This window comes from Ochotona curzoniae, unplaced genomic scaffold, assembly GCF_017591425.1.
Source record: "Ochotona curzoniae isolate NIBS_2020 unplaced genomic scaffold, NIBS_Ocur_1.0 scaffold_3208, whole genome shotgun sequence".
In the NCBI taxonomy this organism is placed as follows: domain Eukaryota; kingdom Metazoa; phylum Chordata; class Mammalia; order Lagomorpha; family Ochotonidae; genus Ochotona; species Ochotona curzoniae.
Window position 1 is genome coordinate 15,669,235 of NW_024467106.1, and position 25,802 is coordinate 15,695,036.

Here is a 25,802-nt window from a genome sequence, read left to right on the forward strand (position 1 = left end):
ACAGACATCAAAACCAAAAGAATCTTTAAATAAAAACAAGCCATGTGAGAGAAATTGGGCACATTCTTGCTCGAGGCTCTAAACCTTTGAAACAATCCCAAGAACAACCTAACAACCTCGGCCTTCCAGTGTCAATGAGACACTTGACTTACTTTAAAAAAAAAAAAAAACACATCTTCCAATCCCCACAGTGAGTTGCTCTCAGCTTGTCCCTTGTGGCTGACGGTAAATGTTTTTCCTCATCCTTTTCTGTCCTAGTTTCTCGAGCTAGATCTATTCCATTTGGCTGAAGAAATAGGCCAGACAGTCTCGTCTTCCCCTCCTCCAGCCACCAGGGAGTTGAGCTAAGATGAGTTAAAGCGTTTTGCCAACAAAAGGTCAACACTGAGACAACCACCTGTGAACTGAACATCGTGATTTCTTTTTTAACAGCAAACGCTGGGAATGCCCAGCAAGGCGATGAGATCATCTGTCTGGTCTGTGAGCAGCATGTTCTGTAGGTCTTCTTGTTCCACATGACGTCATGCTGGAAAGAGAAAGTGTCTGGAAGTTCCTTATGTGATCAGCAGGGGTGTTAAGTGGGAGAGACAGTGACTTTTTGAATTTCCTCCAATGTGGTTGCATTTGCATGCACAAACTCATGAATTCTTCCAACAGTTAAAGAATGCTTATCATACACTGGTGATGTTTGATGCCAAAATGATTTTGCACATGAATTAACATAATCACGTAGCAAATGTTTGGTCTGAATGCCTACTATGTGATACGTATTGTTAGTATTGTACATTTTGAAGATACAGAGATAAACCAAATAAAGTCCCAGTCACGGTGAAGTTAGAATTCAGTCACACGAAATGAACAATTCATAAATCAAAATACAATTTCTGATACAATGCTAGGCATTCCCATGAAAATTTAACTTAGATAAGGAAAGAGGTGGTAAAGGTGTTTTGGGACAGAATAAGCAAGCAAGGTCCTTCTGAGAAGAAGATATTTTGGCAGAGACTAGAAGCAATTGAGGATTGTATCAACAAACATCTGGAGTCTCCCGGAACAGAAATAGTAGGACAAGAGAAAAGAAAATGTTTGTGAAGAAAACTCCATGCTGATTCCCTCATGACCGGTCCCCTCATTCAGGCAAGAAAACTGAATCGAATGGGTTTTCAATGAACTGTAAACAAGTCCTGATATGGATTTCATTGATTCAGCAATCAACTAGCGCTGTCTTCATGTAATTCTCACATGAGCTTTCTATTAAATCTTCTCTCTATAGAAGGGAACTTAAACCACAAGTTACATAATTATGGTTGCCAGTGAAGAAAGTAGTAATAATTGTCTCAAATCCTGCCTGGTTCAAATAGAAACACTGCTACATTTGAAGCAAAAGGAGTATTAAGACAATCTTTCTATCTCCATGGCAATGTTAAATTCACCAGCCAGTTGACAGTACACAAAGGTGCCACAGATATCATAAAATCACTATTATTTCTTTGGACCAAAATGTCAGGCAGGGTGCTCACATGTGCATTTGTTTTTAATATGCTTGATTCAACCTATTGTCTAAACTCCTTGAAGAGATCTCAAACAATCATTTAAGGTCAATTTCAAATGGTGCTTTAAAAGATGCAAAACTCCATTTCAGGTATCTATTGGGGCTCCAACCAGTTCCTTTTTAAAAAAGAATAGAAGAAATTATGTAACTAAAAATGAAGGAAATAGGGAAATAGCATTAATTACATGCCAGGTACAACCAGTTCTCAAGGAGGCTATCTGTATCCCTTCTTAAACATAAGCAACATGAAATTTATGAAGATTCTGGAATCAGCCATTGACTCAATCAATTGCTTTATTCATTAATGAATGCCTTAGCTGGAATTCAAACCCTGATGTAGCTTCTCTATGCCAGTCCATCTGCGACTTGCCTCATTTTTCTTTCCAAAAAAAAAAAAGGAAAAGAAAGATATTCCACAAGTGCCTGATTCCTGAGGCTACACTTTTTTTTCAATAATTAAAAGTACAAGAAACTGAAATCTTTGATTGGTACTCCCAAATATCTAGATATTCACAGTTTAAACGTAGAATAATATCTCTTTAAAGAAGCCTTTCCAAGAAGTTCTGGCTTCAAGCTCCTGGCTCCCATTTGAGGTTACTTAACTGGGATCATATAATAGATATAAATAGCATTGGGTAATCCTCAAGGCTCCTTGTTGAGTGACCACTATGCAGTCTGAGGTTTGGATGACACCATCCCACAAATCATTGGAACCAACTGGTTCTGTGCTCCCTGTGATCATGGCTGCTTTTCTGGGCAAGTAAAACTATTGCAACAAAGACAATTTCATAAGTTAGTTTGATTAAGCACACAACCCACCATATTATGAATAATCGTTTACATGTCTGACTTCCCATTTGCAAGTGTTGGCTGCTATAAACTAGGACTATGTCTTGAGGCCTCTGTGTCTCTACCGTGTGCCACGACGTTGGCACCCAGCTCTCTTTCAGTCAATAGATACCAGTTATCTACTGCCAAACAAACCACTCCAAAATATGGTGGCTTAAAGCCACAACCATCTATTTAGCTTCCAACTCTGTGTGTCAGCGATTTAGGGCTTGCTTAGATGAGTAACCTTCTGGTTTCTGCTGGTATGTCTCAGGAGAATGGTGTTAGAAGCTCTGTTCTGCTAGACAACTCTGCTTCTACATGTGGCTGCCCACACATGCCTCTTTTTCCAAAACTTGGTCTTAATTCTGTACCTATGGCTTTAACAAGGACAAGGAGTAAATCAGAAAAGCAGAAGCATGCAACGCCCCTTTCAGTCTATTTGCAAAACTGCTATTCTATCACTTTTGCCACACTTTGTTGGACAAACTAAGATGCAAGAGCTGCCCAGATTTAAATCATAGTGAGGTGGACTACCATCCGGATGAAATATCTGCAATGCTACATTGCAGTGGGTGCGGATTAATAGAGAAATAGAACCCTTTTCTGCAACTGACCACAACATAATTTGAATAAAAGAATGAAATGCATGGCATATTAAATTATGACATGTGATATTGTATTTTCTTATTAAAAGTAAACAGGCTACTTTCTACCTGGAAATAGTGGCTAGAATTATCCAACTATCTTAGCATGAGAAAGCCCCTATTCTTCACCAAAAAAGATCATGAGATTCCAAAAAGTTGATGTTCCAAATAAGGCTGATTCTATAGTTTCATTTTGCTTCTAATTTTTTACGGATTGTCTTACTTAAAAAAAAAAGATTTAAAAAATTATTTGAGATTCAGATATACAGAGAGAAGGAGAGACACAGAGAGAGACATAGTTTTTCATCCATTGATTTACTCCCCAGATAGAGGCAAACATTTAAGCTGAGCCAATGAAGCCATGGCTTCTTCCAAGTCTCTCATGCAGGTGCAGAGGTCCAAGGACGGAAGAGGCCCAACCTCTGCTTCTTTCCCAGTCCATAAGCAAGGAGCTGGATTGGAAATGGAGTAGTTAGGACTACAACCAACACCCATATGGGTGAAGGATTAGCCTATTGAGCCACCCCATGGTTTTATTTTGGTTTGTTCTTTCCCTTGGAAGAAGTAGTGTCCTGACCTCCTGAATAATATTTCTTCTAGATTTGCCTCTGAAAGGCAGCACAGAATTGTTTGGGAAAAGAGCATATGTTTTAAAGTGAGACAAGCTAGTTTTCAAACTCTGGCTCTCACAGTTCTAATCAGATGCTGTTGTACATTTCAATTCACTTTTCTGCATTTGCATCTTCCCTATATCATGGGGATCAAAGCAGTTATTACGTGTATCTATTGCTGCTGAACAAGATGGTACATGCACAGCATAGCGCACACAGTGTTTGACAACACATGGCTAAAGCAGCATCTGTCCCCTTCACACTTTCCCTGTAAATCTCTATTATCGGAGAGTATATTTTCACAAATCTGGGCATTGGGAAGATGACTCTTCCTAAAAAGATTTATTTATTTATTTTAAAGGCAGGGTTACACAAACACATGCACACATTCAGAGGGGCAGGTGGGGGAGAGATTCTCCATTAGCAGATTAACTACTTAATTGATCATCATGGCTGGGGCTACATCAGGCAACACGAGCAACGTGGAATTTCATCCGAGTATGTAAGGGCCTGCGGACGTATGTCCTTTTCGGCTGCCTTCACAGGCATGTGAACAGGGAGTTAGAATGAAAATGGAGGCATGGCAGGCATGCCTCCACATTGCTGCACCACGTTGCTGGCTCCAGAAATGCCTCTTAAACACTAACGGAGAATGTTGTTCTCATGCCAGTAATAAGCATCATTCATCATGTTCACTTGAAAATTGGAGTAAGAGATTTAACTTGACAGTAATTTGAATAATTTTATGTGAAAAAAAAAACTAAAAGGCAAGTTCACATTTAGCCATATGAATCAATCAAACATGTCACTTCCGAGGAATTTCTAACATGAAGGAGTCCACTCTTAGCTGTGCTGTGTGTATATAAGCACAGCTGGAGAGACATTAAAGAAATAAAATCAGAAGCTCCATGGGGATAATGTACCTATCATTCTATTTACCATGTGGGAGTCCTCCAGAAGTCTATTGCTTTATTTCCACTCCTGCAATCAAACAAAAAGTTTCTATCTTTCTATTTCCATTCCTGACCCTTCATTCATGAAGAGAAAACTGGCTGACATCAATTTTACCTTTGTTCTTGTCAATATTCCATCATCCAGCTGAGCCTTCTCCACATCTCTACTCCCACCCAGCACTTATTTTTTTTTCCTTTCTTCAACCTCCCAAAGGATTCCAGTGTGATTTGCTCAGCCTTTAGATAAGGCCTGACAAGAAGGGAATCCACCAGAGGCTGTGGCGGCCCTTCCTGCCAAGCAAGCCTCCAGTTTTCAGACAGAGCCGACTATTTCTTGCAAGTCACCCTTGTATGTCACTAACACTCAGTCCAGATTCTCAGACATGAGTCTAGATCCATCCCAATAATGGTGATCATCACAGACAGGACATATATCACGTCCTGGCTTTTCAACGCATTGAACTCACCAGAGAATAAAAGAACTGCAATGTGTAATGTAGTTTTAAATTCACTCTCACACAAACAAGAACCTGGTCAGTGCAAGGAGGCTCTGCATTTAAATTGCTAGGCAGCAGAGTGCTATGGTTATCAATTCTGAGTTGGGACACTGTCCTAGAAGGGTCCTCATTCTAGTTCCTCCACCCATAAACTGTGCAGCCTTGAGAAATCCCTTCATTCCCTGTGTCTTAGTCTCTTTGCTTGTGGGAGACAGATGCCAATACGATTTGCCTTATGTGATTGTTGTGGGAACTGAATGCATTAACCATGTAAAATATTTCAAAAATATTTGGCATGTACAAAGTGTTGCTTTTCATTAATATTTGCAGTTCCAATTCATTGACTGCTGTGTAACCTTGAACAGGTTACCAAGCATTTTTGCATCTCAGTTTACAGATCTTTAAAATGATGGTAACAACTCTTGTCTTTAGGAGTAATTTTTTATATATTAAGAGTAAGCATTTGGCCCAATTGTCACAATTCTGATTAGAATGGCCAATTTCCATGCTTGGGTGTGGATCCCACATACATTTGGGGTTCTAGCTTCCTGCTAATGTGAGTCCTGAGACACAGCAGCTGATGGCTCAGACACTTGGGTCCCTGCGAGATCATGTGAGGGATCCAGTTCTGGGTTCCTGTCTTTGGCTTGGGCCAGCTGTAGTCATTGTAGGCATTTGAAACGTAAACCAATGGAACCACGTCCCTCTTCTTTTGTTTCTCCTCTCCTCCCTCTCTGTAACTTTCAAATACATCAGATTTTTTTTGAATGTTATGAAACAATTAACTGAAAAGACAAATTCATATTTAGCCATATGAAATAATAAAACATATAACTCAGTATAATGCTTGGGAAATAGGAGATTTCATTACCAGTGGCAGCAATGACAGTCATCACTATAAAATCAATAAACAGTATAATGAATGCCTGGGAGAAATAAGGAACTTTTAAGACATAGTTATATGTAAGTCTTATGAATCATTTATAGGATAGACATATGAAGTGATGGTACTGGAGTTATGTAGCTCATATTTGAGTCACTAGATCCTACTACTCAGTGTCAGCAAGGCAATGTAATAGTGACTTTATTTGTTTCTCTTTTCTTGTTGGAAATACTGGAAAAAATGCCACCTACCTTGCCAAAGCAAAGCAGAATTAAATGGGATGTTATGTTAGAGCACTTGGCACGATTATAGCACAATTAATGGTAGCTATTCTAAACAAAGGTTTAAGAAGGTGACCTTTAATTCTTATTAATATGGAATGAATTGGGGAAAATGGATTTATTCATGAAAACCTGGCTTTTGCAAACTTAGTGAAGAAGGAAGACAGGAATGAGGCTTAGAGTGACTCAGTACACAGTGTACGGACTCCGTTCTGCTGAGGTTAGCTATAAGGAATTTGTGGTTTGATTCAAAAGATTTCGGCTTTTATGGGGTTTGAGGGCCGTTCTCTAAAAGAAAACCAGATGTATGGATGGAAAGTTCAGACAGTGCTATCTTCAGCAAATAATGTTTGAGTCTAATTCTGTGATTCTGAGTAAGGGGATGCTAGGCGAGGGATACTAAGGATTTTGTTTTAATCCCATTTGGGCCCATCTCACAGACTTCCAGGGATTTTTTTCCAATGAGGCACGAGGCAGAGATTTGTAAGCAGTGTGCTCCAGGGCCATATATTCAAGAATGATTCCAACACAGCCCAGAAACAGCAGGTCTAAGACCCGCCCTCCACCACTTCCCTACTGTGTCACTTATAAATTATTTCTCTATTTTTTTTTAAATCTAACAGACATAAAATATTCTACTTATCGAATACCATGTGATATTGCCTTACATATATATGCATTGTGTAATCTCTAATCAGGGTAATATATGTTTATCTCTAAGCATTAAGCATTTCTTTAACATTCTATTTATCTTTTTTAGTGAATAAATATATCATGTATTAGCATTATGTATGGTCAGCCTACTATAAAAGAGAAACTAGGTTTCCTTCCCCAGCAATCTAACCTACCTGGACCAAGAATCTTCTAATACAGTCGTATAGATAGGGTTGCTTCTAAGACACATGGTACCCAGCATTTCCCATATATTATCTAAATAAGTCATTGTAAGTGAGGCATTGTCTGTGCTCCTGTCATTACACTGGTGTTTGTCTACATGCACTAAGCTCAGTACCAGTGGTTTGGGAGATAATTTTAGATAGTTCGTGGGCAAACATTTCCTTTTAATGAGTAGGTTTAACTCATATGGGTACCAAAATTCCCAGGGATACTAGAGTTGTTTTATGAAACAAATTGCTTAGGAGGAGGCTACATTTTACTGAAGAACAATGAAAGAAAAAAATTCAGAATTGGAGATACTTGAAACAAAGATGATTTTTTTTTTACTCTAAAGCTCATGTTCTTATCCAAATCCATGGATAGCCAATTAACATGGCTTGTTGACTCTACTAATTAGAATAGAATGTGTAGAAATTTCTTCTTTCCTGTCCTGGTTTAATAAACGGTTAAAATAAGAAATATCTCACAAATCTGTGATCAAAATTACACTGAGATTTGAGTCAATAAACCAGGTTAATACTTTGGAGCCATTCTGCATATCTAAAAAGCTTTTCCTGACTTTGAGCTTGACTGCTTGTCTAAAGGAGACATATCTAACTCTGACTCAGTAGCATGGAAATACACCTGAGAGAGTAATTTCCTCATCTTGGCAAAGCCTAGGTTAAGAGTTGGGGAAATCATTTTTCAGTTCATCTCTTTAGTCTTACTTTTAAATCTCTGTCCATTTTCTACAGGGCTACTGAAGTGAATTCTTTACAATTAATATCTGGTAAATTCCAGTATCAACTCTCAGGTTCTAGTAACAAAATGCAAAAAGCATATTTTAGTATTTTATATTGGCTTATGATGGTGCAATTATTAGATTAAATTATTAGATTAAATTCCCAAATCTTCCTTGCAGTTCGATATGTAGTTGGCTATGACTCAGTCCCAATGAACAGGATAAAATCAGAAGTGCCTTTTAGAAGTTTCTGGAAACTTTTAAAGGACATTATGATGGGGATGGTGTTGTGGTATAACACATTAATCCTCCATGTTTAGCACCAGCATCTCATATGGGCTCCAGTTTGAGTCCTGGCTCCTCTGCTTCCAATCAAGCTTCCCTCTTACGCTCTGGGAAGACAGCTCAGGATGGTTTAAGTCCTCGGGCCTCTGTGCACAGGAAACTCAGAAGAAGCTCTTGGGCCCTGGCTTCTGAACAACTCAGCTCTGATCTTTGAGGTCATTTGGGGAGTAAACAAGTGCACGGAAGCTCTCCTTCCCTGTCTCTCCTCACTTTGTGTAAAAATAAATACATCTTTTAAAAGAACATTGTGGTATATAAAGTTAATCCTCTTCTTTATCATAAGCTCTATACTTCTGTCATGACTGAGGGTTTGGAATATACGTAGGCTTGGAATATGTGATCACATAGAGCAATGTCTGGAAAGAGCTTCAATTCCTCAATAGAGCTCCCATGTCAGCACCAGATTATGGAACTTGAGACTTTTGCATGAAAAATCAGAAACTTTGTTTGTAAAAACAGTATCAACTTGGAGTTTTCCATGAGTAACAGTCAAATCTAATCCTATAAAATATGTCAATCATGTCATTCTTGTTTAAAATCTACCCATGGTTTTCCCAGTTGTCCTCAGAGAAAAATTCAAATCCTGTTAACAAAACATCCAAGGTCCTTAAAACCTGTGAATTTGATATTACCTTTTAAGCCACTCTACTTAAATTTTCACAAATTTACACTATCCAACCATCTGTGTTTACCGAAGTATTTCATAATTCCATAATTTGCTGCTTTCATTTCTTTATACACACTGTCAACTTATGCTTTAAATTTCAACCTCAATTCTTTAACACAAGTTTTCAACTCTTCTGATAACCTATCTTTTACACTTTGTGCAACATTGAATATCCTTTTACTCTATTCCAATTATACATTATCATCTATCCATTTCACAATTTCTTCAACATAGATTATAAGTTTGTCTGCCTTTCTTACTCTACCACCAGATTGTTTTCCCATAAGAATAGAATAAATAGTATGTTCACCCTTAAAATATGTATACTAGGATGGGGCTGGTGGACTGGTTGAGTGAGACGCCCTTGGAATGTCCTTATTAGACACCTGGGCTTAAGCCCCAGTTCTGATTCTTACTTTAGCTTCCTGTTAATGAACAATCTAGGAGCACTAGATGATGATTCAAGAATTTGGGTCTCTGTCTCCCACATGAGAAACTCAGTCTGAATTCTGGACCTTTGGCTCAGACTGGCCCAGTCTTTTCTGTTGCAGGCATTTGGGGCGTGAACCACAAAGTGAAAGATCTGTCTTTGTCTCTGTTTTCCTTTCAAATAAGAAGGGGGTGGTGTAGAGGCATGGTAAGCTGTCACGTGGGATTCTGGCATCCCACATGAGCATTGGCTTACGTTCCAGCTGTCCTACTTCTGATACAGCCATCTTGATGTAAATCCAGGCTCTTCTTCCAACAGGTTATCTGCATGTGAAATTTCCATTTTTATTAGTTCCTACCTTTTAAAATAGGAGATAAAAATGCAAACTTCATGGTATTTTAGGATTATTGTGGTTTAAAAAGTCAAAGAACATATATCTTTACCCAGTATCAATTAGCAGAAGGAAGCATTAATCATCATACCATTTTGCAAGCTTATAAGGATCTGAATAGTTCAAACTTGAAAAAGAAAATTTGGGAAGCCCATCACAAAGCAATGGCACAATCAGTCTTACTTAAAGTAGTCAATACTGGCCTGGGCATTTTGGATCAAGTCACTAAACTGCTGTGAGATCATGAGAAAGTCTCCTCCACCCCAAACCCAAATGAACAAGGTTCAGAGTATGCAGACGGTATTGAAAGCCCAATCTGAATGTGTATCTGAATGAGCAGCACTTCCCTTAGCCCAAAATCACCACCTCTAGCCCATCAAACCACGCAGGTGTTGCCCTTGAATGGATAGCATGACCAGTCTCCCCATATCTCTTCGCCCCATAGTCACCAACTGCTCCAGATAAAGCCAGATGACTTGGTCAAACATCCAGAGTGTGGCCTGATGATGCATATATTTGCGCTGAGTGAGTGAGTGGTTTCACATGGTCTCACAGTCTGGTAGCTGGGAGATCTGCTCTGATTTAGCACACAGGCAAATTTTCCAGTGCGTTCCTAGCCCCATGGGGCTTGATCCCTCTTGGGCTCACAAGCTGGGGACTTAGACCTGTGCCCAGGAGTCACACGTCAGAAATAATAAGCTAGACATGAAATTGTGGAGGAAAAAAATATGATTCTGCCATCTTTGGGTGAAGATAAATCGCCTGTGGAAATAGGGCAAAGTTAGACAGAAAACAACATATTAAACTGATGAGGATAATTAAGAAGATTCCGAAGGATGCTTTTTTTCCAAAATGAAATCCAGGCCTCAGGGGATATTGACCCACAAAGAAAAGGATGGTTGTCTCAGCATGGGGTCCTTTCTCAGTAGGGATGAACCACTCCTTTTCTTTGACATCCTCTTTAAACCAGGATTTCTGCTCCACTGAAATTGACAACTTACTCATATGGGGGAAAAAACGCTAGTCTAGGAAATTTCTGATCTACCTCCCCGTCAAATCTCCCACTCACTCCATATATCCCTGGGATGAGCTACCTCCTCCCCACCCTCCAAGAAAGTGTCACTTGGAATCAAATAAGACATTCCAGGTTGGTGTCATATGTAATTTGAAATAATTGTCAAATGTCAGGAACTACTGCTATCCAAAGACTATTCGCATCATTTAAAAAGAAATGAACAAATTTAACTTCACCAGGCAGAATAGAAATCACTCTACAGATACTTTGAGAAATGTCTGTCCATGTTTCACATCAACATCTCATCTTGAGAGATAACTTGGTGAGAGCCTTGCAGAAAAGTCTGTTCTGTTTGCCAAGATCCATGAGCAACATCCTGTCCAGGAGTCCTCCTCCTCCCCCATCCAGGTGAGACTGGGCCTGCTTTGTGGCCTCTACAGAGGAACCAATGTGCTTCATCTGTCACATGAGGCACATAAAAATACCTGGAAATAGCAGCAAAAGAGAAAAGGTAGACACTTTGATGCCAAGAAGTGTTAGCGCCACATCTTGCTTTTTCACTTCTCATCTGTGTGACCTTGACAGTGCTGGCAAACCCCGGCAGCCTCAGTATTCTCATCTGTGAAAGGAGAGAAGAAAGCTGATGCAGTGAGGAGACAGGGAAAAACCAACATAAGTTGTATATGGAGACCCTGAGATTGGGTCTGGCTTAGAGCAGATCCTCACTAAATGACAGTGAAGTCACGGCTACATTCCTGCTGTTAACTTGCTTCTATTGCATTGATCAACAATATCAATATTTTACCACGTCGTCAAATGGGCTCACACACTGTTTTGATTTAGTCATTTCACTGGTTAGCTCCTTTTCCTTCTTTTCCTCTCTTCCTCCCTCCCCACATCTCCAGCCACCTACCTCTCCATTGCAGTGCCTCTAAAACAAGTAAATACATAATTTTAAAATTACTAAGTAATGATAAAAGACAAAAATACATCTCTGGTTTCTCAAAGCTACTAGCACCAAATCCGAGTTGACTGCCTTAGTCCTCAGGCGTCACATAACCTTGTCCCTTAAAGTCTAAATCTCACTGCTCTGCATTCTCTCTCACTACATACCCAATCCTACCTCCTGACCAAATGTTCACTCTGGACTCGAGTTGTGTCAGTTTCCTGCAATCCCGAGTCTTGCTCTTCCACACTCTGTGCCCTGAGACAGGTTCATACATGTTTATAGAACTGAAATACCTTTTGAGGCCTTTTCTGTCTGCATGACTCTCACACAACCTTCTTCTCCAGGGTGTGCAATGATCAGCATTCATGTGAAATGCTTCCACTTTCCCTGGTTCCATAACATCGTATCTTTACCACAATTCTGCACTGACCTCATTATGATGCTGCTGATGATGATTGGTCATTACTTTCCTTGTCTGTCACTAGACTGTGAGACTTTTAGAAAGAGGGACAGGGCTTTATGCATCTCCATGTAATTCACCATGTTTCACAAATGTCTCCTGAATGTATGGACAAAAGCATGGGTAGTAGAAAGAGTACTTTCCAGAACCACAAACCTGAGGCATATCATCTGTTTTCTTTGAATAATAATTGCATAGGACTGTATAAATCAACAAGTACCCTTTGAAATATGTTGGCCAAAACAATTGGAATTGACACACAAACCTTCAAATTTGACTATTGATAGTTTAATCCACTTAACAGTCATTTTGAAAAGCAATTATGTTTGATCTTTTGTTTTTCATTCATCCCTGGACAGTCCAAAGACTGTCAGTATGACAAGGGATCCCGTCATGTTTAGAAGTTTGATGTATTTATATGAACATATAATACACATACAATATATATGTAAATATACAGACATATATGCACACACACATCAGTCTTTTATGGGAATATAATGCAGTTGCCAGATCCAGTGACTACTAAATTCCAACATTTAATCTTCTCTCTGAGGTCTCAACAGCTGGTGCTGGGCTCATCAATCTCCCTGCATCTGTTGTGGAGATATGCTCCAATCCAAGCCAGTGAGCATTCCTGTGCAATGCCATAACAAACGGTCCAGGTGTAACCAACACCTGACATAAAAGTGCCAGAGGCTCAAGTCTGAAACACCAGAACTTCTGTCTGGCTGAGTTCTTTTCATAAACACTGCTTTCATGGTTATCTAAGCCTGGCGAAACATTACTGAACTGATACCTTCAAATGCTATTTAAACATATAGGATAAGCTTTTCTTGTTTCAGGTCTGAGAAATGGTTTGACTAACAAATGCACAGATGCACGTATGCACATGCTCACCCACAAAGTGAATCACAGTATGTTTCAAATTATCCCACGAAAACTTTCTTCTGTTTCATGCTTTTATTTGCTTGGAGAAGCTTATTACAAAAATTTTGTAACTAGAGCTAGAGCTAATAGCCATGTTCCTTTCTCACTCTTTTCTCAGCTCAGGAAGCATTTCTCCACCTACTGTGTGTTATCTAAAATAGTCTACTTCACGCCACATCCCCTTACTTAAGTTTGCATTATTGCATTTAATGGATATCTACAAAGGTAGGACTGTCAAGTGGTGTTTATTGTCACATCTCCACTGTCTTGGGTCCCCAGCACACAGTAACTAATGAATGATAAGCAAAGGATAGAGAATAGCTAGGCAGGTCCTGTGAATGGATGTCAAGCTAAAAGTACAAATAGAGATGCAAGAGATGGAAAGAGGTAGGGATATATATATATAAAGACCACAACAGAAATGGAGTTAGTGACAGAAATAGGGAGACAGAAGCACAGACACAGACATTCTCTCATGTGGCTCAGCTATCCTCTAGTTATGTAAGTTGTGGGACCCAGAAAAAGACATTTCATTTTCTTCCATGCCTCATTTTCCTTACCTCAGTTCTCTGATAGGATCTACAGAGTCCTGTAGACTGGCCCTGCTGACCTCATCCATCTTGTCGTGGCTTTTATCTCCCCGCTATCACTAGTTACAGGTGGTTTCTTTCAGCATCTGGAGCATACCAGTGTCTTCTCCACCGCAGAGCTTACTGGGATGTGATGTTACTTGGCAGCTCAGCATAAATAAAAAGAGATCTTCTCTTTGTCTCCTAAAAGTTTCCAGATTCCACATTTGTGTTTCTTATCATTTTGTTTCTTCCTAATAAAGTCAATTTACTATAGATGTTTGCCTCAAATTACAAATTTAAATTAAAAATATACATATAAACTGTATTTTGAAACTACAATTTGGGGTAAATTTTCATTACAGTGGTTATCATATGAGAGCCAGCACAGAAGCATAACAGGCTAACCCTTTGTCTGCCAGTACCAGCACCCCACATGAATGCCAGTTAATGTCCCAGCTACTCTACTTTCGGTCCAGACCCCCCTGCTAATGGCCTGGCCCAAAAAGTGGAGGATGGCCTGAGTCCTTGGGTCCTTCACCTACATGGGAAACCTAGAAGAGGCACCTGGCTCCAGTTTCAAACAGACCAAGCACTGGCCATTGCAAAGATTTAGGAAGAAAGAGAACCAGAGACATCCCTATCTCTGTGTCTCTCCCTCTCTTCTTCTGTAATTCTGACTTTCAAGTTAAAATATTTTTAGGATGCCACCTGAACTTCAGAATTCCAGTTTGGAACATCTGATTCAAATCCAAGGTTTACTTCCAATCTAGTTTCCTACTTACATGCGTCCCATGAGGTAGTAGTTGACTGCTCAGAGTGTTGGAGCCTGCCATCTGATGGAGCCAAGTTCCTAGCTTTAACCTGTCCCTAGAGCATACCTGCTGTGGGCTTTTAGGGAATGAAGCAATGAATAAAAGATCTCTTTCTGCCTTGCAAAGAAAGAAAGAAAAGAAAATGAGATGGAAGGAAGGAAGGAAGGAAGGAAGAAAGGAAGGAAGGAAGAAAGGAAGGAAGGAAGGAGAAAGAAAAAAGAAAGTTTTGTTTAAGGAAATCATTGCTAAAGACAGTCTTTTTGCTGTCAGTATTCTCTCCTCTCTGCGTTGTAAGCACAAGAGCAGCAGGGTCGCTCACCTATCTTGACTGTGTTGTATCCCAAGGACCTTGAACAATTTCTGGTACATAATAAATAATCAATCTGTGTTGAATTAATACAGGTATATAAAATTGTCACAACTACTTTCGGTAGAGTTGCCAGAAAGATAAAATCCTCTTATAGGAGCTACAGAGGCAGTGTCAATGAAAAGAAAGTTTCTCAGCAATGTGGCTAGAATATGATATGTTAGATGTTTAAAAATGTTAGTGTTAATATGACCATATTGTTCTTGCCATTATCACTTGCATACTAATGTGGCTATATTAGAGATGTAGTTACTTAACACAATATTTGACTTTTATTTTTTAATATTGCATTAAAAATGGAGCTCTAAAAATCTTGCTGTTTCAGGTCAGAATTGAGTGCTCTTGGTCAACACCATTTTTCTTCACATGGATTATACATTTAAGTAGTCGAAGCCTATATTAAAGAATTTGATCTGAATTGAGTGACCTAATCCCTTTATTCCAGCGCATGTTGAAATAAGTTTACACAACTCAAAATGGCCTATTCTGAACTATTCTTATCTACTTTAAATTGATGTAAAACATTACAAGGAAAAGACTCACTCCCAGCCCATCCTCCAACCCTCAGTTAATGAAGCTCCAGAGCACACAGGAAGAATGCCAGAAGCACAGGATCCTCATGAAATGACGCCTGGGTCTTTGCTCCTGATGTGGATTCTGCTAGGTAATCCCTCCCTGGATTCTAGTGCATCAGCCCTACTTCTGTGCCCAGGGTTACCCCTGCCTTAGCCCAGCTGCTTTCTATTTCTCATCAGTTGCCTGAGACACCTGGCAGAGAAGACTCCACATGTTGACCTCTGAAAGTAAGGAGGGGCCTGAAAGGAGCCTAAGAGACCTGTGTTTTGGGGTATCAAAGAGAGGGTACTCAGGGACTGGGCTGTTGCTCTAACTGTATCATTGAGCATTAGACAACACCAGCCTTTCCACTATTAGCCCAGCTTTTGCAATTTTATAAGCAAGTTATAAAACTCAGCCTGAGTTGGAAACTTGCAGTAAGTACTTTATCACCACATCTGTGCTTCCCTGGGATGTAACTGCTTCCAAATTTGAAAGAAGGTAGAACTGAGCAGCAGGAGCAGGGTGATCCACTTACCGCTTTAAAACAAATAAAAGAAGAGAAAGAAATCAAAACCAGTGATTCATCCTTTCTTGGGTTGCAGGCAAAACATGACTTCATTTACGGGGTTGACTAGTCCCCTGTCTGTTGGTGACTCACTAATGTCCCTTGAGCTATACTTTGTCTCCTTGATGCCTCCATCATTTTACTAGTAGAAAGAAAAATCTGAACCTTTCAGTACAGTACACTTGAGTTTCAATAACTGTAAAATGTCTTAGGAAAGTGTAAGTGCAGGGGTCGAACTATTTGGTCATCTTCTGCTGCTTTTCCAGACACATTAGCAGGGATCTGGATTGAAAATGGAACCTGAACCAGCACCCAAATGGGGTGTAGGTATCACAGACAGTGGTTTAATGCACTGCCTCACGGCAGTGGTCTTGACTTTTGTTTCAGATTGTGCAAATATGTGTGTGCCAATTTCCTTCGTGGAGCTGCAGACTTGGAACGGGATTTGTTTGTTTGTGATTTTGGGAAGGAGAGAGAGAAAGAGAAACTCTAGCTGTTCATTCTACAAATCCCTTCAACAGTCCCCAAGGTAAACACTGAGGACAGCAAGAGGCACGCCTTAGATTTCCCATGCTGATTGCAGGAATGCAACTGCTTGAGCCACCACCTTGGCCTCCTTCAGTCTATCCCAGTAGGAAGCCAGGTCCAGGAGCTGCAGCCTCCAGGATGCAGTGGATGACGCCCTTTGTTGTAGCCTGGCATGCCTTGAGCTATTCTCTTTCCAGCTTTTCAGATTTCTGGAAGATCCCTTCCTGATAATAAGACCCTGGGCTCCAAACCTCTCCAGAGCTTTCGTCTGGCCCTAGTTCAATACATGTGCTTGAAAATTCAGCTCAGTCACAAGCCCTACATGAGAGGAGCCCAGGGAGATGACTCCATATGGGCAGCACAGAGTGGTAGAGGACCCAGAGGAACCCAAGTCAGGACAACCGCATCGTGACTGCAGCTCTGCTCACCGCTAAATGACAGATGTGGGATAAGTTATCTCCATTCTCCTCCAACCTCTTAATCTGTAAGTTTGATATTCAGTTTTTATCAGAACCCAATGAATGGGACATGTTTTTAGAAACTATACATGTTTTACCACAGGCAATATGTTAGTAGCAATACTGAAAACCTGGAATGGATTACTTTATAAGACTGCATTATGTGTGTTAAAAGTATATACAAATAGAAAACAACAAATGACTCTCCAATATCTGCACTTTGCTGTCACAGATTCAACCATTTGTGAATGAAAAATATTTAGAAAACAATCTGTATTGGGTATGAATAGACTTTTTTCCTTGTTGTTATGCCCTAAATGACATATTATATCAACTTGATTTTATCTAGTACTTAAAATGTCATTAGTTATTGTAAGTAATCTACAGATGCTTTTAAGTACCTAATAAGTTTTATATAGATTGTGCACAAATGTTATGCAATTTTTTATGAGATTTGAGCATTTTCATTTTGGTATCCTCAAGGGATACTGTAACCCTTCCTGATGCATACGATGCAGCAACAGTTCTTCTTAAGCTAATTTTTCTGGAATAATGGTCGTGGCTGGAGGTATGTTATTTGAAGGTTTATAAGACAGCTTGGATACATGCACACAGATTCACACAAAGATTTTACACAGCAAATTTCACTGTGAGACAGTTATCCCATGCTAAGTTTATTTTCCATTTTCTGGTTTAATTCAATGAAAAAACAACCAGTTTGATGCCAGCACACCTTTTACAACCCATAAACCCTTGTTCGTCTCCCTCATTGACAAGAAATAGAATGCCTTAGGCGCAGAGTCTTCTGCGGGCAACATTGTTTAAATGGAAATGAGATAGAAAAGGGTGGATTGGTACAATTATTATGGAAAAAAGTATAGAAGTTTCTAGAGGAATGTGAAACAGAACTGATATAGATCGAATCAAGTTCTCATCTGGGCATATAACCAAAGAAAATGAAATCATCACAAATTGATTACAACTGGGTCTGGGGTTATGCATGGCTGAGTGAGGAGTAAGGCATGAGTGTTGGAGCAGAGCACAGGCCAGGTCAGACTGTGCCGCAGCACCCACCAGAATGCTAGAGACCCAGAATTGGAGGGGAAATTCTGTAGGGGGTCTGGTGGGCTCAAGTGTCCTCATGATGTGGCGGCTTGTGCATCTTCAGAGCAAGTGGACTCCAAGATCAAGATGCAAATGGTGATGTCCTTTATGACCCATACTCAGAAATCACATGTTCACAGCCACAATCTCAGTCACATCAATTAGATTTGGTCTTGGTTCAGACAAGGTGGTCAGTTTTAAAGTCAGGTGGTGTATCTGATGTCGGAGGCCATCTAGCCCAAGGCCACAAACTGACCACAAACTGTTCAGTCTACAAATACATCTTTTGACATAACAAGGACATTGCTAATTTGCTTTCACTTTTTGTTAAAGAAGTCACTAACTAGATGTGAACTTTTTTACCTAAAGATCCATACAGAAGGGAATGGACGCTTTTTCAAGTGGTTAAGCTATCAGTATCTAATACTGCAATAGCTATCTTCAATTCCTGGCTCTGTACTTAATCCCATCTTCTGGCTAATGCAGACCCTGTGAGTCAGTAGTGAAGGCTCAAGAATCCCAGACACCTATATGGAACTGATTTTCCGAAGACCACGCGGCTGGTGAATGGTAAACAGTGTACTGATTTCCTTTCCTTTCTAAACAGACATTCTTCCTACAGCACTTGCCTCTTTCCTCCTCAAATAAGCTTCAAAACAACCAAGGAATATTCTAGACATCGGTTAATGTATATCTTTCCCTCTTTGCACTTCCAACCTGACTGTTAGTCTCAGGTCACAGAGCAGAACATAGGCTGTCAGGAAGAAAAGAAGTTGGCATGTGCTTCCACTGTAACAGAGGCATAGTAAATAAAAACAGCAAACAAAAAGAACATGCAAGTAGAAATAGCTCCATGTCCTGAGGAAGGACTGCTAACCAGCTCAGATATTCCAGACTTCAGCCCACTCAGCTATCAAAGTTCCTCATCTAAAATGTTTCAATTCACCATTTATTATTACTAAAAATAATTTATTTTAAATCTTTCAAGGAAGTTTCTTGCTTTCCCATTTCCTCTCTTTATGAAGTCACCAAGTTGGCCCACACTTGAAAGGCAAGGTTTTTTGTTTTTTTTTTTTTTTTAACTAAATTGCACATAAAAATGGTGGAGGAAAATGAGTAAGAGAGATTTTGGCACAACAAAAGCTCTCTGTGAGGAATGATCTCAAAAGCCAAGCCACACAGCTGCTCTGGTGATCAATAAGTAAACTCAGACTTCCCAGCACCCACTGGCCCCAGCCAAGGTCACAGGGCTACATTTAAGCGCACAGAATCAAGTCCACTTCAAATGGAGCCAAAAGGGTTGCGGGGGAGGTGGCTTTGCTTCCCTGGAACCCCTGAGCTCAGGCCAGCTTTTATTCATTGGTCTGCATAGCTTGGAAATTTCAGAGTGGCAATGTATTCTAATAATGACCATCAAGTCACAAGCCACCCCAGATTCAGAAATTCTGTGTGTCACTCTCCAGCAGCACAAAATGTAGACAAAGGGATCTCTTGTCACAGAACATCAGACCTTCTGACTCATCCCTCCAGATCCTCTCCACTGCAAACTGGAATCCCAACACTCCCTGGCCCTTCATCATGCCAAGAAGCTCAGAATTTCCTTGCAGGAATTTAAGGCCAAGCCCTAGCGCCTTCTCAGTAAGCTAATGATGTCAATAGAGCAGTTTTTTTTTTTTTTCTACGAGCAAGCCAGGGATCACCTCTAGACTGCAACAAAGAAATGAGATGAAGGAGTAAATTGCATCTTCTTTAGATTTATCCCATTTGCTAATATTCGCTAAGTCGGTTTGCTAATATTTGCTAAAGTACATGTATCGGTGATATGCTAGGTATGATGATCAAAGATTGAATGAATAAACAAGCTTCCTATGTAAAAACAGTTTCAATCAAAGAGGAAAGATTGATTCACAACTAGCTCCAATAGGCCCATGTTGTGGCACAACGATTTAAGACCCTGTTGCAACACCAACAACCCACAGTAAAGTTCTGGTTCACATCTCTGCTACTTCTGATCCAGCTTGCAACTTATGTGCCTAAAAACGTTATGAATGATGGTTCAAGTACATATGCCTTGCCAATGTGAGCAACACCAGGATAGAGTTCCTGGCTCCTGACATTTTGGTAGTGAACCATCAGTAGGAGTTGCCTCTCTCCTTCCCTTGCTCTCTCTAGTGCTCTGCCTTTTAAATAAATACATATGTCTTTTTAAAAAGCAGAAATAGTCAGTTGGAACAGGGACCCGAATTCTCAGCTAGGAAGGGAGAGCAGGAGAATGAAAGTTGATGGAGAGGAAAATAAGAGAAAATGGCATTGAAGGAAGGTCAGGATGATCGTGGGCAAGTGAGGAGACAGAGGAAACGCCCTGCAAGCCCAGTGTGAGAAGAAGCACAGTGCAGTCAGAAAACTAAAACACATAAATAGGGGGTAGAGGTCAGGTGTCTGAAGACTTTCAAAGGTCTGGCAGTCACTTGTTCAAAGTTCATTGTGGATGAGCTGAAACCTTATAAAGGAGGAGATGGAATGTGGACAATTGCAGTATAGGCAATACCATTAGTAAGCTTGCCAGGTTGGAAAGAGGTGGCATCATTCCAATCTAATAGCAATGATGTATGACAGCTGTAAAGAACACACTCAAAACAATAGCTGGCCTCCAGCACATGATCAACATCTCTGCACACGAGGAAGAGAACAAATACCTGGTAAGGAACAGGCTGCAGAAACAGAACTTTCGGGTCTTCAGTCAGTGACCCAGGCAGTCAAGATTTCTACCCCTAGGGGAAGCACAGAGAATCAAGTTCATCCAACTGAAGCAAGGTTGAAGACTACAGTCAGGCTGCCTTCTGAGAACCAAGAGGAAGATGGAGATGCCCTATTAAGGAGAGACTGAAAATTGAATGCTCTACTGTCTGCAGTCAGAGCACCTGACAAGAGGACTGTGTGCAAACACAGCCTTACTGCCAACAGTCAAGCTGAACCAAGCCATATGCTCCCTTAAGTAGCTACATTCAAATAACCAGACTTTGTCCCCAAAGCAGGAATTTCAAACAGCTGACACAAAACATGATTCTGGATATCAGGTCCAAGGTCCCTGGAAAGAAAACATTACAAATCTTCAGAAGCGGGAGGAAAGATACCAGCACAAAACAATGCCCCTTCAGCATGAAATAATTCTACAAAACACGTGGAATCTTGAAAAAAAGAAATCCCAGCCTCAAAAGAGCAAAATCAGGGCAAGCAAACAAACAATGAAACCAAACCAGTGAAGAAATCAATATAAAATAATAAGCATGGATAAATTATCTATAAACAACATTCAATTTTCTAATTGAATAAAAGACTTAGAAAGTAGATTTGTAAATGGCAAAGAGAAAATATTTTGTCAGTTGCGAATAGTGCTGCAATAAATGTGGTGAACAGGTATCTCTGATATGATTTCATATGTCTTAAATAGGTATCAGGTGGTGGGTTTCTACATCATATGGAAGTTCTGTCTCTAGTTTATTAAGAAAGTTCAGAAATGATGAACCAAGAGCAGGAATAGTGAATACAAAGGACAATGAGCATAAAAAATAATTCAATGGAGAAGTTGTAAATAGTAAAGAAAAAATAGAATATTAAAACATATTTTTAAAATTAAATATAGCTAATTATTTCAGACAAGGATATATAAGAAAAAGAAAAGTGATGAAATAATAATTTAGAAGACGCATTCATCATATTTTGGGATATTTAAATGCACCCTTGTTTCAGGTACTGTTTTAAAAACAGAAAAAAAAATGCTATGGTGATGACCTGTTAAGCAGAAAAGAGTTCAAAGATCTTCAGTAAAGTTCAGATGCAGGCAGTTCTGGGAAGAGATTTTACAATGACCAATTAACTGATTACTAACCAAAACAAAGAAATAGTATCCTGGGTGGGTCTAACTCAACCAAATGAATCCCTTTAAAGAGAGCATGTATGTGCAAAGTTCTATCCTGGCTGTTATACCCTCTACCTGTGAACTTGAAATTTGTGTATCCAACTCCAATACATGTATAAGCCAGTTCCTTGCAGTAGACCTGTTTATCGACTCACCCATCCCTCGTGTGTCTGCCTGGACCAGGCACTTAAAGCAATATATCCATGTCAATATTTGCAGATATGCATATGAATGCCATAGTTGCTATTTTCACAATGCTGTGGTTGTTATTTCCACAATGTTTCCATGCTTAATGAATGAGCTCACAGTCATAAATTCTTCTGTATCATACTTGTGCCTTCATAAACTGAAATATAAGCAAACTGAACGTAGCATATTCATTTTCTTGGTTTCAGAATCCTACCCTCTTAAGCCACGGATGTGCAACATCTCAGTCGGCGTTATCACCCATTAACTGCACCATCAATGGCATTGGTATAGCAGCATTTCTTATCAGTTGCTGTAGCATGGTTTCTCGAATTTTCTTCTAAGTCATTGCCTTCCAGCTTAAATGAAAACCTCTTTTTCAGTGATGAATCATACTGTTATCTTATTGGATATCATCAAAATGGTACTGGAACTCAACACGCAGCGTACAAATCTAAAAAGCACATAACTCAATGAAAAACATGAGACCAATACTAGCTAATTCAAATTCCCACAAACACAGATGATGACAAAAATATCAGGCTGTCATCTGACAAAATACTTATGGCAAATACTTATGCGCACCCTGAAAACCTTAAAAAAAAACTGTGTATCTTAGGAGAAATAGAAACACTGCTCAGGAATTCAGTCTATACCCATCATGTTAGGGAAACTAGAAGTGGAGATTTCCTCAAGCACAGAAAGAATATTTGCCATTTAAACGTTTTGAAATGTCATAACCTATATAGACATGAGTACAAAACTATTGAGACCTAAATTGTATCTAAAGATCATATTAAAATTAATTTCCTAGCTTTGATACGTTAATATCATGTTAGATGTTGCCACTGAAGGAAAGTGGATAAGCGGAACACAGTACCTTTCTTGAAACTCCTGGTGAGTCCAGTTACTTTCTTTTTTTTTTTAAAGATTTATTTTTATTATTATTATTTTTTTTATTGGAAAGGCGGATATACAGAGAGAAGGAGAGACAGAGAGGAAGGTCTTCCGTCCAATGATTCACTCCCCAAGTGAGCGCAACGGCCGAAACTATGCCAATTCGAAGCCAGGAGCCTCTTCCGGGTCTCCCACGTGGGTGCAGGCTCCCAAAGCTTTGGGCCGTCCTCGACTGCTTTCCTGGGCCACAGGCAGGGAGCTGGAAGGGAAGCGGGGCTGCCGGGATTAGAACCGGCGCCCATATGGGATCCCGGGCGTGCAAGGCGAGGACCTTAACCACTTGTGCCACCGCGCCGGGCCCGAGTCCAGTTATTTTTAAATAAGAAATAGAAAAGAAAACAATCTGCATCAAAACATGCAAAAATGTTGTTTTTTAATAATTAAAAGTATTAGCATGTGATTTCTACTGGAAACTGCTCTAAGTATCTTCTTCTCTGTCTCTCCTCCTCTCTGTGTATCTGACTTTCCAATAAATAAATAAAAAATAAAAAAAGTTTAAATGTAAAAATAGGAAAAGTATAAAGAGATCATGTGTTGAGAGAAAAAAAAAATCCCAACAGCCACTAAGCACAAAAAAGTTATTCTCACTAATAAATGTAAGTTGGTATATAACAAATAGATATGAGTAAATTCTTTTCAGTAGCAAATGCAGATTTACAAAATGAGATATTTTGCCAAACTCATCAGATTATCAAATATCTGGCAATGCAATATTATTTAGTAAATAGAAATATGAACCAATTATGTGATCTGGGAATTCCAAATCGATATGTTTACTCCATAGCTACTTGTATAAGTTTTCAAACTAACATATATAGGATATTGTGTATTGACAAAGAATTGAATCCAATCAACCTAAATGCATGCCAGTAGAGGAAAAGAAAAATTAAAATTGTGAAATATTCACACAACAGCACTCCACCGAGTAGGTAAGTAGGTAAACGTTTCTATAGTTGCCAACCTTTTTCTTCAAAGAATAATGTTGAATGTTTAAAAAGCAAAAGGAACTTGTATAAAGACATATTTAGTGTGAAACTGTTTGCACCAAATTTAAATGCATGTAAAACAATAACATACTGCTTTTATAAATTTACTTATGTAATTAAAGACGTCTCACTAAGTGGTAATTATTTACTAAATTAGTACTTTCTATATGCACCTATTATTTTGTAAGGTAATTATTTTTAAATGGACCGTGTGAGTGGAGGCAAGCTTCTAAGCAAGGAGAATCAACAGATCCTTTTACATTTTAGGTAAAGTATAGGGGTTGTTTGAATTACATGGATCAATGTGTCATGGTAGGAGAACAGGGAGGTTGTCCCATTTTAGGAAACAGTGCAACCAAGGAGCAAGAGCAGTAAACTTCATTGCCAAACTTAGGGCCTGAAATCACTCTTGTAAGCAATCATCAATGCACAAGAACTATTTGATAATATTACCGCATCTTCTCTGCATCAAAATAAGGGAAAGAAAAGCTTAGGGGACACTTTTAATCAATTTAAAATGCATCCTGAACGTTGATTGCACTGTGAATTTTGTAACAATTTGAAGAGGTAGTTTTAATATCTAGCAAATAACAGGCAGACAAGTGACTTACAAGCGAGTAAAATTGGTGCTGTGCTTTTAAAAGGGCCAATATTTATAAGAGATGTATAAACCAAAACTGCTAAGGAGTTTGTTTGGAATGCCCACAAATTCAGTTTAGAGAGGAGATGGGAACCTTACACTCCCCAATTTTGGGATACATCCAAGAAGTCATCTGATTCATTCTTGAGCTTTCAAGAAGATCTGTGTCAGAACCACCCTATTCAATTCTCCTTATTACTTTGTGTAGTTTCGCAGCAGCAATCCTGCATCAAGTAAACCTATATTCAAATTTTAGCTTTGTATTTGAGGGGTATATGGCCCTGAAGCTTTCAGAATCTGCTTTCCTTCATCTGTAATCGTAACGGGGTCAGGCCCAGAGCTGTGGCAGAGCCTGTTGCACCAGCATACCATATGTGCCACTGACTCAAGTCCTGGCTACCCCTCTTTGGTCCAGCTCGCTGCTAATACACCTGGGAAATTAGTGGAGGATGGCCAAAGTCCTTGAGCCATTACAACCATGTAGTAGATCTGTAGGACACTCCTGGATCCTAGCTTCAATCCTGCTGTGTCCCGCCATTGTAGCCATTGAAGGAAACGAACCAGGGGATGGAAGATCTCCCTCTCTGTATCTCTCCCCAAACCTCTAACTATCTCTTATTTCTGCCCTTCAAGTAAATAAGTAAATATTTTAAAATAATGATAGCAGTGACTCCTTTATGATTTGTTATGAGATATAAATTAAACTCAGTGGAAAGTCATCTCAGAATAACTCAGTAACTGTTAGTCATTACAATTACTATTCCCTACATTCTAGGCAGAAATGATCAAAGTCTACAGTAGATCCAGTCTACCTTTCTCTCATCTCTTCTGAATTTTTTCTTGTCTCTGGAGGAACTAAGCATCACTGTGCCCATTGCTATCTGATTCTATCCTCAAAGTCAGTCCAGGCCAAAGTGGCAAGCTCACCTCTACTTTCCGTCTCCTGACATTCCACACAGCCATGATCCCTGCCCTCCAAAACTATTTTTAGTAAACCCAATACCAGAAATCTTGGTTATATCATTTCGCCTTACATGTCTCAGTCCTTCATAGGGCCTTTGAAGTTTACAGCCTTTTGCTGGGCTCATCATTC